This window comes from Chrysochloris asiatica, unplaced genomic scaffold (assembly GCF_000296735.1).
Source record: "Chrysochloris asiatica unplaced genomic scaffold, ChrAsi1.0 scaffold00148, whole genome shotgun sequence".
Taxonomy (NCBI): Eukaryota; Metazoa; Chordata; class Mammalia; order Afrosoricida; family Chrysochloridae; genus Chrysochloris; species Chrysochloris asiatica.
This window is the reverse complement of record NW_006408666.1, coordinates 5,491,752-5,502,529: the sequence shown is the minus strand read 5'-3', so window position 1 is coordinate 5,502,529 and position 10,778 is coordinate 5,491,752.

The following is a 10,778-nucleotide window of genomic DNA, read 5'->3' as shown; positions in this document are numbered from 1 at the left end:
CTCAGAAGTACAATTAAGTGTTCTGGAATACTCATACTTCTCAATGTTGTCCATAGCCTTTCATGATCCACACAATCAAAAACCTTTATGTAGTCAATAAAGCATAGGTAAACATCTTTGTGATATTCTCTGCTTTCAGCCAAGATCCATCGGACATCAGCAAGGATATCTGTAGTTCCGCGGCCTCTTCTGACTCCAGCTTGAAACTCTGGAAGTTCTCTGTCAATGTATGATTGTAGCTGTTTCTGTATTACCTTCGTGTGGGGGGCGGGGATGAAATTCAATATATAAGACCTAGCTTTGAGGATATAGAAGGATATACCACATGCAATGGAGAAGATACATTTTATTATCTTTGTAACTACTGGCTTTGGAGAGGCTATTTGTTACAGTCCGGCCATGGGGCCAGGTGATGTTTGCCATGCTACAATTATGGCCACAACGTATCTGCTGCCCCTGAGACAGCAGATATTGTTCATTGTTATCCCATTTGGGACACGGTGTAGCCGGCTGCTAGTTTAGTGGTCAAAATGACAGGCACAGTCTCCTGGAACTAACACAGAAAGGTGTATTTGCTCATCAAGTCCTCACTACTGGAGGAAAGCTGGGGGTCAAAAACCCAGGCATTTACATAAGTCCACACAACTCCTAAGTGATAGAACTTGAATTTGAACCCACACTTTCTTGCTCTCTCTCCAGAGATGGATTACTCAATAAGCAAGGTAAGCACTGGCTTACTTGTGCTAATATACTAATCTGTAATGAACAATTTCAGATGGGTGTCACTACATCTTTGATTCTCTAGGAAGGTGCTATGGGGATGGAAGAGAGACAGCGCCCTGTCACAGCTAGATGCAGAATCTTTTATGTGGTGAAAAATGTGAATTGTTCACTACAGATCAGTAAGTAAGCCAGAGTAAACCCACACTTACCTTGCTTATTGGATAATCAATACTGTCTTTCTCCCAAGAATTCTCATCCCTGGAGGCATTCCTCACTCAAGATCAAGATCTTCATTCAATCAATGACAACTGGGACCAAAGTGAGTTTGAACTTCTGTGAGGGCATCTCAGCTTTCTAATTTCTGACATACTTTCAATGTTTTACTGCAGATATTACTGTGTAAAGGCGACTGTGTGAGGCTGAAAACTTGCTCATTCTGGGGGAAGGCCTTCTCTTTAAAGAATACGTAGGAATAACATCATTGAAATCTAGGAAATCATTGGAATCTCACAAGTAGTTAAGGCATTTGTTGGTTCAACTGACAAATATTTGTGTATTTATATTTAAAGATCTACCCCATGCTAAACATTTCTCTAGGTACTGAAGAGGCAGCAGTCAACAAAATGCACAGATAGTTCTGCTCTCAGGGATTTATATTATACTTGGGAGACAGGCAGTAAACAATACAATGCGTAAAGCATATGCCGCATCAGATGGTGGTAAGTGCTGTGGGAATTTCAGGAAAGGTAGAGAAGGGTGTTAGGGAGTGCCGAATGGTACAGGGGTGGGAGAGGAAGAGACAGGGACATGATACTAAAGAGAGTTGTAGAAGGAGTTTCATGAAGAAGGTGATGGTTGAGAAAAAATCTGGAGCACCAAATCATGTTTCCATACAGGATAGAAAGAGCAAGTGCAAAGTCCCAGATGCATGAGGGCTGCACAAAGACCATGAGATTGAAATGGAATGAGTAAGGGAAAAATGTATAGAGGGCAAGATTAAGTTGCAGGAAGTGTGTGGAAATGGCGGGTAGAGAATCTGTTAAAAAACAAGTTGCCTCAAGTTGATTTTGAGTCCCTGCAACATTGTTTGTATAGGAAGAGGGTTTTCAGTGACTGAGGTTTTTAGTAGATCACCTGACCTTTTTCTCAGAACCACCAACTTCTTGGCAGTCAGGTACATTAACCACTGGAAACACCCAAGGACTCCAGAGCTGTGGCGCAATAGGATAAGCACTCAACCTCCAGGTCCATTTGAACCGTAAGGTTGGCAGTTCAAACTCACTCTTCAGAAACCCTATATAGAATAGCTCTGTAGTGGAATCGACTCCACAGCACTTAACAACAATAACAATAAAGGCTTCGGGAACTGGTTGAAGCAGTTTAAGCAATGGAGTGACGTGGTCTATCTTATAAAGTAAAAGGCTCACTCTGATGGCTGAGTTAAGAAGACACCATCCAGGATGAGAGTGGAAATTACCGCAGCGGTGTAGAAGCTTGTGAGGTCCAGAGAGTCCTTGTTTAACTCATAGCAGCCCATGTGACAGATGAAGACTGCCGCATGGAGCTTTCTAGGCTGTCAGTTTTAGAGGAGCAGATCACTAGGTCTTTCCCCACCAAGCAGCTAGGTGCTCACACACCAGGAACCTTACAGATGAACACTTAACCCTTGGGCTATCAGGGTGCCTTGGTATAAAAAGGAAGGCTGGGAAGTGGTCTAGCGTGGTAGCTATAATTGTGATCAGGAAAGGTCAGATTAGGGTATATATATATATATATATAATGTTTTATTGTGAATTATGTGATAGTTTACATGAGAGAACATTAGTTTTACAGTCATCCTATCGTATATCGTTTCATTGCCATAGTTACAATCCCCTCCATGCATCATCAACCAACCAAAGGGTATACCCTGCAAGCTTGCCTCCCTGGTCATCAGCACACAGCCCCCCTCCCTCTCTGGGTCTAAAGTCCCCAGCTGCTCCATCTCTCCACGTCATCGTCTCTGCCTCCATCTCTGGTGTCACTGCTTCTCTGGGTAGAGTCCTGCTCTCTGCTCTTCCCCCTTGATGGTCCCAGGGACCTCTGCTCCTAGACTGCAAAGTGAATCACTCCCCTCCTTGCTACAAAATGTCCACCTTTACATTTCCACCCCTCACAAGCAGTTAGGGTATATATTATGAAGCCCAAGTCAACAGAATATCTGAGCAATGGAAACTGGAGTATGACAGGGTCTCAGCAATGAACGGGACAGTCACCAGCAATGGGCGGAGAAGATAGTGGAGGGAACAAGCTTGGAAAATGGAGATGATTGTTTTGGGGTATGTAGAGTTTAAATTGCTCTTAGCTATCATTTAAAGAGAGTCTTCCGAGAAAGTGGTTGAATACAAAAGTCAGATGTTCAAAAACGTGGTATGTGTTATGGGTTCAGAGATAATGTTATTGTTAAGTGCTGTTAAGTTGGTCCTGACTCAGCTATCCCGTATAGAGTTTACAAGGAGCGGCTGGTGAGTTCGAACTGCCGACCTTGGGGTTCAAACCGACCTTGTGGTCCAGTGCATTAACCCACAATGCCACATCACGATTCAGTGACAGGGCAGGTGAAGAAAGAAAACAGTCTTCTTTCAATTAAGAATACATCTAGTCCTATCGCTGGTACACCTCCTTTCTTTTTTCCCTCTTCACTAATTTGGAAGTTTGGTCACGTATCCTGATTTGAGTCCCACATTGGTGTAAAATGGTCACACTACCTTCACTAAAGGGGTTCTGTGGCTCCGTGAAATGCACACTTGACTCCATGCCACAAGGTTGGTGGTTCGAGACCACGAGCCACTCCAAGAGAGAACGATGAGGCTTTCTGCTCCTGTGAAGATTTAAATCCTTGGAAACCCTAAATCCTAGAGAGGGTCACTAAAGTCCGAATGGATTCAATGGCACTTAACAGTAACACAATAACCTTTATTAAAGCATTTCAAGTGATCAATGGGGTCATTATGCTGAAGTTTCCTCATCCAGAAATGAGAGATTCATTGGCGATGGCACACTAGAAGTTTCTCCCAAACTCCTTGTACATGCAGCCCTGCATATACTTGTGTTAGTCAGACTGGCTAACCCATTTAAAGCCTTAAAATTTAAAGGAAGCAAAAAAACCAAAAATGTGTTTAAGGTGCAGCTTGAATCCAAGGCAAGAGGTATATTACTGCCTTTTCTTTTCTTTCTTTCTTTCTTTTTTGTCCTTGTTAGCTTACTTCTTTCTATGAAAAATAAAATAAAATGAATATCAGCTTTCATCTTGTTTCACGTGGATACCATCTTCACATTGGTATCCACATTCCCAAAAGGGAGTCTGGTGGATGGGTGGCTAGCATTCCATTTTATCCTGACAAGATTGAGACAGTCAAATCACTGTTAACTGTTGGGCTAGACTCAAAGCCTTATGCTCCGTCTCTGTCCACCTCTCAGAAACTCCAAATGCTCATTTGCAAAAGCACATCCAGGTAACAGACACAGAGGGTCTCTTCTTACATCCCCCGTCTTCTCCTTACTTCTTCCCTTTCAAGAAATAAGACATATTTTCATTATTATATTTCAATTTTTACTCATGTTTTCTACATTCAACATATCCTTCAGAGGACCAGGATTGGATATTTAACATAAATTTCAAAACTAGCTTCATTACACCATGACAAGTATACAAGAGTACAAAATACACCAGTATGCATTAAACACTGTTTCTTGTCAGTTGGAATGTGAAAAATCTCAGGGCTGAGTCTGATTATTTATGGAACATGTGAGAAATTTACTCTAAACATGAGTACTCTTTGGGGGAAAGAGAATAAATTCACAAAGGAAATAATGTGTTGATTTTTCTCTTCTTGAATTGAAATCTTAAAAAAAAAAAAAAAAAGAATGAAAGGTGTGTTTGGTTTTTCATGTTAAACCTGGATTTTTGCTAGTGCTTTATCATGGGCTGAGCAAATGCTAGCTAAGAAAGGAAAGCTCCCAGCTAGTTTCCCATGCGCTGGGCTGTAGAGGAAGCCCCTAGCTGCAAAGGGAGCTGGTGCAGAGGAATTGGAAACTGCAGCCCTGGCTTGGAGAGCCGCATGGGATGCCAGCCAACTGGATGGAGAGTGTGAGTGTGTTTCTGTGCCTTGATCTCGGCTTATGTGTGAGATGCCATGTTAACAGTTCTGTTGCCCACCCTGCCCTGGCTTGAGATTTAAATAAAAACAAATTACAGGTCTTAACAGTGATAGATGGACTGCTTTTACATTTGTGTAGAGTATTTTTGCTCTAAGATTAAAGGCTTACGCATTTATCTGCATAAACTAACCCCTGGAGTAGGGGATTGCTGACATTTTCCAAGAAAAATGAATATCCTAACTTATTCCAAAGAGAAGACTTGGTATTTGTATGGCCAGAGTGACCTTTGCAAGTGCCCTTTCAGATTAGGTGCACTACATGGAAAATTGTGCTCCTACAGTACTCCATAAATCATACCTACCAATTTTCTTTAAAGGGGTATGTAAATATCAGTGTACCAGGTGGGTAAACAACACTAACCTCGTACAAATGGCTTGAAAATTGAAGAAAAGCACCTTATTTTGCTGCTGAAATTGCTTTTGAAGCCCAACATCGGGGCTTGGGTTGTCGAATGCATGAAATGATTTGTGCACAGGGAATCGAAAACGGGCTGATGGTAACCCCCCCTCAACACGGCGCTCGTCCTTGTGCTGGGTCCCTTCCGTGATCAAAGACATCATTGGTGTATATTCGTTTTCTTTGGATGTCCCAAATGCCTGTACATTTTAAGTGACATCTTCATTATCTGCATGTTTGCAAAATGGTCAGAAAGCTATTTCAGCTGGTTAATATTTCTAGGCTAAGTTCATGGGAGCTTTCTTGTTTTGATCACATAACACTTCATTTCATAAAAGAAAAAGTGAAAACTTTAAAAGAAAAACAAAGAGGGAAACTTTTGTTTTTGAAACTTCCAAGGTCTTAATGTGAATAAGTATTATGTCCATCATTATTCGGGTGTATTAATTGAATTTCCTTATGAAGCTGCAGAAGAATGCACTGGACCCCAAAATCTGTTTGAATCGCAAGGTGAGTGGTTCAAGCCCACCATCCACTCCTCAGAAACCCTAGACACGATCGTTTTGAGTTGGAAAAGACTGCTAACCACAAGGTTGGTAGTTCCAAGCAACCAACAACTCCTTAGAAACGCTGTATAGGATCACTATGAGTTGGAAATTACTTCATGTTACTTAACAACAACAATAGTGAAAGAGGAAATGTGTACAGATGAGAGATCCTGCCACTCAGACATTTTAATGGGATGTCTGTGGCATAAGACACCACTTGTACTGCACCAACAGACAAGCATATTTTGAAACTCAGTTTTGTATTGAACCTGTTTGTCATGAGATACATGTCCTTAGCTTCAAGCTTGCTTTGTTTGACACATTCTGAAGTTCATGGCAAGAATTATAGTTGACTTCCTGGAATTTAGTTAATTCAATACATTTTCAAAAGGGTGAGCTTTTATATCATGATGGGTAAACTCTTGGCTTTCTTGTGTTTTATCAATTGTTACAAAAATGCCCCAAATCATTTCACTCATTAATATATCAAATTCACCATTCAGTTTTCCAATTATTTTTTAATATGTGGCATAAGGACAAAAGGGGCAATATAAAATACTTTTCTTTACAATAATTTTTATTTTCTTGTCACCATGAAAAATATTCCTAAAATGAAGACTTTCAATTTTTAGGCATTATATTATCAAAAACTGAGTTTTTGAATTTTTAATTAAACAGTTTTTGAATTTTTCAATAAATACAAGGTCAGCAGTTCAAACCCACCAGCTGCTCCTCAGAAACTCTATACAGGGTCGCTTTGAGTCAGCGCTTGACTGTACTTAACAACAACAACAAAAAATAAAATCATAAAATGCGTGAGTAGTATGTAGGCATCTAAGTTGTTTTTCTAGTTTCTCTCCTCTAACTAGTAGCAGCACCATAAGTAAATGCCTCCTTCCCTTTATACCTACTAGGCGTAAAAAGAAAGCATTGTATGCCTCTGTAATTATCAAGGGACAAGCATGTTGAGCCCACTGGACATACCATAGTCTTGGTCGTAAACACATTTCAGCAAACACTCTCATGTAGCACTGTAGAATCAACTCTGGATGGTGAACAACAAGGCTGGCAGTTCAAACCCACCAACTACTCCTTGGAAACCCAAAACAGGACTGCTAAGGGTAAGAACTGAATCTGCAGCACTTAAGGACACTTGGTACCTTGGTTAATCCATTTCATGTTGCTCAGAAGCATATCTCTTAGCATCTCTTTAGAGTCCCTAGGTAATGCAAGTAGTTAACTTGTTTGGTTGCTAACTGGAAGGTTGGAGGTTTGTGTTTATCCAGATGTGCCTCAAAAGAAAAGCCAGGTGAACAACTTCCAAAAATCCAGCTGCTGAAAACTCTCAGGGGTCTTCCAAGAGTCAACTCCAAGGCATCTGGTTTTATGCCCATTTTTAAACAATGGAGATGTTCTGGCTTCCTTATTAGAAAATAAAGATGAAGGTGTTTGTAAATACTAGAGACTAAAACTAGAGGCAATACAATTTCAAAACACAACATTCTTAGTTATTTATACTTTTTACTTTTTTATGAAAGCTGCAGAAATTCAGATTTCCAATAAACCGTTTTCATTTTGAAGATAAAATTTCAGATGTTGGTGCAGCTATTTTGTTGACCTTTGTAGTAGCATTAAGTTAATCGAGGATTTTATTAAATGTCCGGTAATAACGCCATCAGTCTATACTTGCCTATTCTACTTGTCTGGAAAAATGAGATTATTGGAAAAGGATATTTACATCTAACAAAGAGTCAGATCATCTGACTTATGTGCCATTTCGTATTCCTCAGCTACTGTTTGTTTCATGGAACATTCTTCCTATATTCTCTCATGGCTTTATTTATCCAACAAATATTTATTGAGGGTCTATTCTGTGCCAGGCACTATTCAAAACCTCCCTGAGGATACAAATGGGAAGAAACGAAACAACACTAAAAATCCTGCTTTCAGTCTTCAGAATTAGTTATACCACAAGGTGAGATCGGTCATAAGTTTGACATCAATGATGGCATTGTTTTATTCCTCAATTCAGTAATCATTAAATTGGCAGTAGGATTTTTAGTAGGAATGGAAAGAAAAAAAATGATGATCCATTTTATATAGAAAGATTTTTGCCCTATTACAATTTTCATAAAAAAATTCAATATCATGTTTTAGTAAGCAAAAATATAACATGCCTGTGATATTCTATATGTATCAGCTTGAATTGAAACTTTTCTCCTTTCCTAATTAAATTTGCAAAGTGACCCTGCTATTTCATACATTTTAAATCAACTGAGCATGCAGGTCAAGAGAGCTCCTAATAGAGAGACAGAGCTCTAGTTGCGATCTCAGATATATTTTCTGATATAAACAAAACACTGATATGTCGTCCACATTTTTAGGAGAAGAAAAACATGAGATCAAATTTACAAGCTATAAAAATGTAAGTAGGCAAGACCTTTCTTCTCATCATCTATTTTCGCTTACTTCATTTTACAGATAACACACAGGTTGTTACTGTTAAGTACCATCGAGTTGGTTCTGACCCATAGCAACCCCATACAGGGTTTCCAAGAAACGAATGGTGAGCTTGAACCACCACCCTCTTAGTTCAAACAGCTTTGCAGTCTGGACAACACCAGGACCTCTATCACACAGGTAGGGGCATTAAACTTGACATGAACCAAGTTCAATACAGCTGCTGCTCTGATACCTTTGACATTATAGAATACAATTCACATACTTAAAAATATGCACACTATGACCTCCGACTATATATTGAAACCTAGAGCATCCACATTCACTATGAATTCCCTATAATAAAGCCAGGATGGCCAAACTTTGTCTCCCATACTTCAGACATATTGTCAGGAGGGACCATATGTCCCCTGGAGAAGGATATCATGTTTGGTAAGGTGGAGGGTCAGAGAAAAAGAGGAAGACCCCCAGTGACATGGATTGGCCAAATGGCAGCATCAATGGACTCAAGTGTGGCAATAGTAGTGAGGTTGGTCCAGGATCAGGCAGTGTTTCATTCTGTTGTGCATAAGGTCGCTATGGGTCGGTACTGACTTAATGGCACCTAACAACAATGAGAGACAAAGTTTGTCCATCCTGGCCTCCAAGGACCACTCTGAATGCACTTCTTTCATCACAGATCTGTTGCTTCTCTTGGCAGCACATGGCACATTCAATATTCTCCTCCAATGCCATAAATCAAAAGCATCAATTCCTTCTTGGTTTCCCCGACATACCATTATAAAATGCATACTTCCGAGGAAGAGAAAGGAATAGCCAGAAATATCACCATAGAAAGCTTGCAAGTCCGTCTTCTGCCTGTAACAGATTGGAATACCTAAAATGGTGCAATCACGTGCCCAGTGAAGGAGGCTTCCTGCAGAGCCTCTGCATTACATATTACCATAGGTGGAATCCTGAACAGCATCCAGAATCTTCTGAGGTGGGAAATCTCCACTTGAAAGGACAAGTATACCAGCCTGGAGCAGCTAGAAGATTAGAAGATATTACTTGAAAGAAAGACCAAAAGGAAAAATACAAAACAACATAGACAGGCTGATTACTACAAGAACAAGCAAGTTGCTCGACAGGGAGACATCAAGACAAAGTGGTCGGGTTCCCTCAGGGCAAACCTCTTTCTAAGACTAAGACTCAATGGGAATACATGCTCTGATTGGTGACCATGTTCATTACCGATAAGGGGAAGTGAGGGAAAAACAGCAACGAAGCTGTGAGATGAGCCCTACAACGCTCAATAGACTCCTGTGAACACTGGTGGAGACCTGGTTGGCTAGCAGTGTGACAAGACCTGGGGACTCTTGGGCCCAGAGTCAGTGACATAGCCACAAAAGACTAGAGTGGAGAGCGAAGCATCCAGCTGATAAGAAGAGAGGGCATATGCATGAGAACACCCACACTTGCCAATAATACTCACTAGACCTGGCTTCAATGACTGGATGATCAGAGCTCAACTAGAAGAAGAAAAAAGATGGAAAAAAGAGTAATCTGATACAATTTGATGAACTTGACCTACACCTATGGATGCAGTACCTCAAAAAAGGAAACAAATCCTTACTGCAAAAATCATTCCAACCCCCTCCACGCACAGAATAGACAGGAATGGGCAACTTGGACATTGGCTACCCAAAATGGGGAAAAGGGGCTACAAAGGCAAGAAGTGACTGGCTTACAAGCTTTCAAGTGGGAACCTAGATCCAGAGGGCTCAGAGGAAGGTAGAATCTCCACTGAGTAGTATCCAATCTGTCTAGGTGGTGCTGATGAAAGGAAATGTGGATAGGTCTCTTGAGATACAATGGTGAATAATTGTTATCAGGACTGATTGTGAGGGTTGTAAATGTAAAGGTAGATGTTTTGTAGCAAGGAGGGGAGTGATTAACTTTTTGGTCTAGGAGCGGAGGTCCCTGGGACCATCAAGGGAGAAGAGCTGAGAGCTGGACCCTACCCAGAGAAGCAGTGACACCGGAGATGAAGGCAGGTAGATGACATGCAGAGATTGAGCATCTGGGGACTTTAGACCCAGAAAGGGAGAGGGGCTGTGTGCTGAAGACCAAGGTGCAGGCTTGCAGGGTGTACCCTTTGGTTGGTTGATGATGCATGGAGGGGACTGTAACCATGTCAAGGAAACGATATAGGATAGGATGAATGTAAAGTTAATGTTCTCTCATGAAAACTATCATATAATTCACAATAAAATATATTCATCAATTCTTCTACTGTCTTCCTTATTTACTGTCCAGCTTTCACATGCATATGAGGTTACTGAAAATATCATGGATTGGGTCAGGCACACCTTAGTCCTCAAGCTGACATCTTTGCTCTTCAACACTTTAAAAAGATCTTGTGAAGCAGATTTGCCTAATGCAATATGTCGTTTGATTTCTTGACTGCTG